The sequence below is a fragment of the Numida meleagris genome, chromosome 13 (assembly GCF_002078875.1).
Source record: "Numida meleagris isolate 19003 breed g44 Domestic line chromosome 13, NumMel1.0, whole genome shotgun sequence".
In the NCBI taxonomy this organism is placed as follows: domain Eukaryota; kingdom Metazoa; phylum Chordata; class Aves; order Galliformes; family Numididae; genus Numida; species Numida meleagris.
In genome coordinates, this window is record NC_034421.1 from 9532307 (window position 1) to 9540025 (window position 7719).

General features: G+C 38.4%; 1 long non-coding RNA gene across 3 annotated transcripts in view; it reads right to left on the reverse strand.

Moving 5' to 3' along the window:
- The window catches only part of LOC110406149, a 67233-nt gene extending 59789 nt beyond the window's left edge, over window positions 1–7444 (reverse strand). For all 3 annotated transcript variants that reach the window (XR_002443295.1, XR_002443297.1, XR_002443296.1), the window contains exon 1: window positions 5677–7444. This is a non-coding gene — a long non-coding RNA (uncharacterized LOC110406149). The remainder of the gene's footprint in view (window positions 1–5676) is intronic.

The window sequence follows — 7719 nt, forward strand, 5'->3', positions numbered from 1 at the left end:
AATAGCTATCTTACCTCTGCCTCCCAACCAACATTTTTCTGACTCTATCATTCTTCAGATGCAAGTAAATCTCAAATCACCATGAAAATTAAATGTGTTACAGTAAGAACCGTATCAGTTCAATGGAAATAATCATAACCACTGTCTTCAAAGGTTCAGAGAATTCATCACAGACAGGCTGATAAAGCTTCATAAGAAAACTGGATGGCAAGTAAGTGTGAAGTCCAGTTCATAGGTAAGAAGTGATATGACCTACAAAGCTATATTATAAGAAGAGTAAATCTACACAGTAAAGAAAGAAAGGAGAAGCAATCTCCAACGCATTCTGCATTTTTCAATGAGCCCCTCAAGAGAGGGTTTTAATTACTTGCTCAATCTCAGAAATAAAAGATTTTGAAGCTTCAGTTTGTTTCTGCATGTGCCCTTTTACCAAGCTTTTAACTTTCAGAACAGGTTCAAGAAATGACCTTGACCCAGTTGGTAACTGTACAGGCTAAGTACATCGAGTTACAAAATCCACGTGGAAATGTGAATTCCTGTTATTCCTTTCCTTAAGAAATAATTAGGATTTTATCTGCTATTAAATCTTTATGAATATGCACCCACAAAATAGCTTTGTGCAGGAACAACATTGAGATACAGAGTCCTTCCATATCTGAAAGAGGAAGAACTGCAAGGCTAGATGTTATTAAGAATACACTTTTCCACACATAGGATTGTAAACACTGCCCTACGTGATGTTTTAACCACAGAGAAAAGAAAACAACACAGTTTAGATATAATTCTTAAAAGGAAGAGAGCTGAAGCTGTTGTGGTTTTCAAAAAGCAGCCCAGCCTGGGCACTCTGGCCACATCTCGCTCAATCTGAGCAGCCCACATGCAGCCAGCAAGACATATGTTCCCTTACAATTGCCAGGAATGCAAGGCAATGCTAGACAAGTCTAGACTGATCTTGGGATAAATGCAAGAAGCAAAGCAGTGGATCCAACTGTGTGGTGGATGACATTTGCCTGGCAAGGGAACAGTTGCAAGTGTTCAAGTCCTGGAATGGGGTGGATGGGAAGGAGGGAGGGAGAAAGAATCAGCTTTCCCAGAATTGAACTTGGTTCCAGAGAAGAATTCACTTCCCATTAGGGAGAAATTCAGCTTAGCTAAATTTGCTCTTGTCTCTGTTAGACAAATACTCCCCCTTTCTCAACACAAGTATATGCAGATCAAACTGAAAAGCCAGGTCCTGAACAAGTTGTGCAGATTAATCTCACTCAACATTTTCTGTTTCTGCTAAATACACCAGATTATGCCCCGAACTGTCACTCTCTACTTCTTTTGCAGGCAACTCCCTGATGCCCCTTCGGTTATGAAACACTTATGTGCACAAATCCCACGCTTCATCTCATCTCACTTACTGATCATCATAATGATACTACCTCTTATAAATTAAAGTTTTAATGGCTTTAAAAATTTACAGTGCTACTCCTACCTTCAACAAAGTCATGCTCCTTGATCTAAATCCTACCACTGTCCCATTCACTCCCATCGATGGCTGTTCAGATTGCCCAGCTAACTGAACACCCATCACGAAGGGCAGATGGCAGCTGCAGGCCAATGGCCAGTCTGGTGGAGCACAATCAGATTTCCTTTTGAATTACATGTATGCGTTTCCTTTTGGTGGAAATGGAGTGGGTCAAAAAGAAAGAGGAGGAGGGCTATGGACAGCCAGTTCCGCAAGCAATGCAGGCAGACCTCTCCAATTAGTACTTTCCTCCTCAGCTTCAAATCTTCTTCCACTACTCTGTGTTTAAACTAATCAGTATCTCTTGCCCATACCTTTTATGTGAAAATGATTTTTACAGCTTGTTGCTGCACTGTAACATTTCTTACTTTCCCAAAGTTTATTCAAAATTAGAATACATATATAGGTCCCAGTTATTACAATACAGCTTTGCCTGCTGTATTGGAGAATTATTACTTTTTTTGGTATTTGGACCAGTATGATAGCATCTTAGCATTGGCAAGTACCTACTTTTAAAACACAGGAGTCAAATCACAATCCATTTTAAAATTGGCTTAAAAATGACAGCGTTCAAAAGTGAATTTTGGCTTTCTTTTAGATGACAAAAATATTTTCTTCTTTTTTTATTGGATATGAGGGTAAAAGGCTTTCTCATATTCCTATGACTGTGTTTGAGAAAACACTGAATGCCTCAAGACTCCTAATAATGTTGCAAGAGTTACAACACACTGCCATTTCCTGATACCCTTATGCACTGTCTATGTAGTAGAAGTCAAAATGTGAAATCTGCAAGATTTGTTAATACCTTTAATTTATGCTTTTTATTAGAATTTCCTGTAACTCACTAAAAGCTATAGTTCTTATTAATGGCAGGGCTCATGCTGTGTCCATTTAGTATTAATTCTTGCAACCACTATGAAAATAAATTCCACTCTGTGAAATGTTTTAAAAGTACTCAGGTCCAAATCCTGCCTGTGGCAATGTCCAATTAAGACAACGAGATTTAGAAATGTGTATCTGAGGTCAGAATCTGGTTCACTGCTGAACGCTCACACGAGGAGCTAAGGGCTTATCGCACTGACTTCAGTGAGTTAAAACCTGTAGAGGCTGTTTTCTCCCTTTTCTGTAATACCTTTCCCTTGAGATTTAACAAAATGATCATTAAAATACTGAAACTTACGTAAGACTTAAGTAGGGACAATATTCTGATGGAGACATACTGTAATAAATAAAGATCATGAATTTCGGCATAGACTCTGTAGTGTGTGTTAGTCCTCAGACAATATATTAATCCAAAAATTCTTTTCAGGTGACTCGATTCCTGGACTGGAATTTTTATGTGCACATATTTAGAAATGTGCATATGTACGCATGCACCAGTTTATATGGGGAGCGGTATTTCTGCATAGCAGACTTGCCATTTAAGTGAGAAAGCTGCAGGAATGCTGTAGTTTGCTGCATGGGCCTGTAAGCAGATCCATCCTGTAGACGAGGCAGAGTCTAAAGCTGTATATTTACAGGTATGTTTTACAGAGCAGATTCATACAGGAGGATAGCATTGTCCTGAGTGGAGCTGTTTGTCACATCTTTTGCTGTGAATGTGTAAGTCTCCTCACATGTCTGGCCATTACTAAGAAACAAGAATGCTAAGTAGCTTATTTTACTTTGCAGTTCAGATGAAGAAATGATTTATTCATTTCTTACATTCTAAACATTTGACATTACTTGAAATGTGCTGAGAGTAATCAGTTCTCTTGAGGAGCAAACAGGTTCTAATTTGCTCTTAATGACTTCTGAGTGGTTCATGACTTGTGCTTTTTTGGGTGACAAGGTCAGTAACCAACTGATGAAACATATCCTTTATCTAAGCAGTACAAGTGGCTACTTTTCAAAACAGTTTTTTATTGTGGGCACTTTGACCTTGTTTTGAATTTTGTTTGCCCAATCATATCCTAGTCTTGCCATTAACCACACACTTCTACAGATTTCAAACAATGGCAAGTTTTCTGCGGCCAAGTCCTTATTACCTCTCTTTTTAATAACAAGATCTAGACTACAGTTTTCATCTCTTCAGCATAGTGACTGGTTAGAAGTTGTTTTCTTCTGCATTTGATTTGTAAAGCTAATATGTTTAGACGGTTGGGTTGCTATTGTGATTGTTTTGGCAAGATGGAAAGCAACGTACAGATTTATTTGTAATGTATGAAGTCCTTGACGTACTGTACTGTACTTCAGAGACTCCACAATTTATTTTTTGTTGCGGCTTGTCTTTAGTCCTTGCCAATTTCTTTCCTTTCCTTTTCCAAACAACGCTAGGGCTGACAAATCCTAATGTTACAGAATTTTAATAGCTAGATCCAATTACTGAGCTCATTTTTTAATTTACCATTGTCCTTACAACTTTGGACTCAGAAAAGCTCTGCGAATGGGCCAGAGAAAGGTGACCCTCTATCCAGCAGCTATACAAACCAAAATGTTAAAGGCTCCTTTTGCCGCCATTATCCATAACCATTTTCTGAAATACTGCTTTCAAAACGTTCTTTTAATGAAATCACATAGCTTTGTCTGATCCAGTAATAACATTTCCAGGGGCCGCAACAGTTTGCTTTGGCTAGTTTTTGTCAGAATTTTTATTGGTTTCCTTAAAGTAATTACAACGTTAATACAAAAGGAGCATTTTTCAAGAGAACACACAAGAGTGGGGATGAAAAGGAAGGGTGAGCTCTTTCTTTTCATTTAAATCCTCTTGACTGATTTGCAGGTTGTGCAGATCAGCTCGGGAAACAAAAGGAAACTTGGAATTAATATATACTATTTATGTTTGCTGCATTAACAATGGAACAGAGCTCTGTAACACGCTATGCTGTTTATGGCCAAGCCTTTCACTCTTTTCACTGAAGCCTAATTGTAGATACCTAAAGGCTTTCTTTCATTTTATGGCATTTTTTGGTGATGGAGGGTCTCACACATCATTTGGTCCAGAGGGTGACAGCAGCATAAGTGGTAGTTGGAGAAGTGCATTAATTGATATGAAGGTGGGGAATAAGAAAAAGAAATTTTCTTCACAGTTCTCAAGATTTCATGAGTATTTCAGAACTTCTTCCAGCAGCCCTGTTCTAAACTCAGCAAGCCTAAACACGGACTTCAGCTCTCAAGAAGTCAAAGATTGCTGGGAAGCTGCAGCTCTTACTTAATCTCATTATGATCCTTTGAGAGGGTGGTGGAAACATTCCCAAGGCTGGAGTAGGAAGGAGTATGTAAGGTGTTTACCATGGACACACCAAGGCTTGTAAAGGTGTAAGACCCTTTTTACAAGTATACCAGGGCTCTAAGGGACAAAAGTGAAAAACCTCCTCACTCTTGCAGTGTTGAAGAAGGGGCGAGGGAAAAGCTAAGAGAACCTTGGTGTGCATCAGTGGTTAGTAAAGTGACTAATGAAATCAGTAAGGTGATGGTCTGTGTCTGGCAGCTCACTCTCTATGGCCTTTTAAAGAACCATGAGAGAGGAGAAGTCCATTTTACTTTCTTATTTTCTTATTGTTTTGTCCATTCCTTCCTTCACAGAGCTGTCCAATGATGGAACCATTCTACAGCATATTTCCCAAGGAGGAAGAAATCATTATTCTGGATTTTGAGCATTAGAAGAATGTGATTTTGCTCCAAAAAAAACAAAATAGAAGTTTACAGTAAATCAGCTGGTATTTCTCTCTCTATTCCTAACACTGTGTGCATCACATCATAAAGTGTGGATGCTTCCCAAGCAAGCAGTTTAGGTATCTCAGCTCCAGATTACCAAACTTTCCAATGCTGAGCATTTATGTCTATGATTTGCATTACATTTGAACTCTCCAGACTCTGTTTTACAAAATTTCCTGTAAGGATGTTTAACTCAAAATAAAGAAAAACAGCAGAGGTGTCTCAGTATTTCTGTAAAGCTTTCATGCTTGTCAGAACTTATGTTACGAAAAGGTGACCAGCAATGGAAAGATTGAAGATGCACCATAGGAAGCTCAGCAGCGCTGTGAAGTGCAGGCAACATTTACTGTTCACAGAAGTGCTAGACAAAGAATTACAGAAGATTGGTTTTTTTTCAGCAGACGCATCTGTAAGTCAATCTTTCAGATACTTAAAGCTGTATGGTACTTTTTCCCATGTTACTGTACCTGAAGTACACGTGAGACTTCTTCTATCAGTGCTCTCTTAAGAATGTTTTTGAGTTAATTCTATACCTCCTCAAGTAATTGGCAACTATGGCCTCTTCATGTGAAAAACAGGAGTACATTCATTCTCAAACACTTTTTTTCCCAGCAAGGAATCAATGACTCGGAGGTAATTCATCATCCACCCTGGTGGGAAACAGAAACAAAGAGAAAACTAGCAACCTACAAGCTAATTTTTGGATAATTACTTTAAAAAAATTAAAAAAAGGAAAAATTGCAACTAAATGCTTATTCTCTCCTTGGTACACAACAATCACCATAAAAATAATCCAAAGAAATTGGATGTAGCTACGTATGCAAATAAATACATAAAAATTATTACTATTCCATTTCATTATCTTAGAAATTAATGAAAGCAATACTTATGTCACTGTCCCATTTTACCTATCTGCAATCATCTGCTAGCTTTTTTAAATCAAAATTCCAACATTCAGTGTATAAACATTTACCAGTAATGTCAATGTTTTAGCATGAATTTATGTTATATAGATTCTCTTGGTCATGACGGCCTGCACTTTAAGACCCTGTTCCAAAAGCTTCTCAATTACAGAAGTGAATTATATGCACTGGGAAAAAGGCTTATCTCAAATTACGGTCAAATTGTGTCCACTGATGATGGTACAGCAGCTGGTAGTGGGAAGTGGGAGAGATACACCTGCTCATTTACAAATCCCATCTGGTTTTAAAGATGGAGTCTAGGATATGACAAGACAAGCAGGAAGAACAGACATGGAATGATTGTCTTGTGCCTTCTCAGCATGAATTCTATTGCCAGTAACATTTTTTTTCAGAAGAGTATCTTTCCATGTAAGCTTGCCAAGGGAGAAGGAAGCTTTCCACCTTTTCCTCCACAGTGCTATCCTTCATGCAAATAAGCCAAGAGGAGTCAGAAAAAAGGTCAACAGGACTTTGGAGACACTTGGCACTACCTTAAAAAGAACTCAAAGCTCGTCAGTCCAACATTAAGTCTGAAGAGTAAAACCTGGGTAATTTGTTTCCAGTTAAAGCCTGAAGTGATCTGGCACCGTGTTGATATTGCTTTAAAAATATTTATTCTTAGCTTCTAGCTAAGAATGAAATATGGATGACAACTATACAACAATTAAAAACACAAGTAAGAGAAATTAAGGAGGAAGAACGGAGACTATTTTTACCACTAAATGTTACTGTGTTTTCTTATAGGAACAATATTACACACTTACTAGCAGGCAATGCTTTTAATGCAGTACATGATGAAGTAGAACAGTCAGTTTTTCTAGTCACTTAAATTGTAAGAAACAACATCTTTTGTTTAAAAATCAAGTGTTCTGTTTAATACCACAATTCCACTGGCAAACCTGAAGGGAATATTTGGAATGATTTCAGCTCTAATGCTTTGCTCAGGTGCTTGTGCTCCTAGTGCTCACCCTGAGGTATTTCCTTCCCCAAATCCCTGGGCATCTGCAAGCAGGGCCACCTCTTCCATTGACATTCCCAAGTTTCTCCCTTTTGCTCCTTCAGAGCTATGAGCATCCCCCTTAGAACCACTTGGTGTTCCAATTCCTGCCTTAACTACAAGGCACGTTGGAAGGACAAAAGGAAGCAGACACTAGAGGACTTTGCCAGTCTCTCCTATCCATAACCTGGGATGTATGAGCAAGTAGAAATCTAAAGTTGTACAGCTGGGACTGTTAATGGCACTGAATGGTCATATGCATGATTCTGAAGTGATTTACGACCACTTTTTTTTTTTTTTTTTTTTTTTTTTTTTTTTGAGGTTTGGTAGTTATAACCGAGTTAAAGCTAATTTCAAACTGACTGGAAATAACACACCAGGAGGGATTTCTATGTCACAGAACATCATCTTCTCAGTTGAATTGCTTGTAGTGTTTGGAGGACCTGGTGGAACTTAGACTACTGAAGCAATGTTTTCACCATGTCGCTGTAATTTTGCTCTCTAGCAGGACATGAGCTTGCTGCGCACGGCCTCTAGTGCTCCCCTTCAGA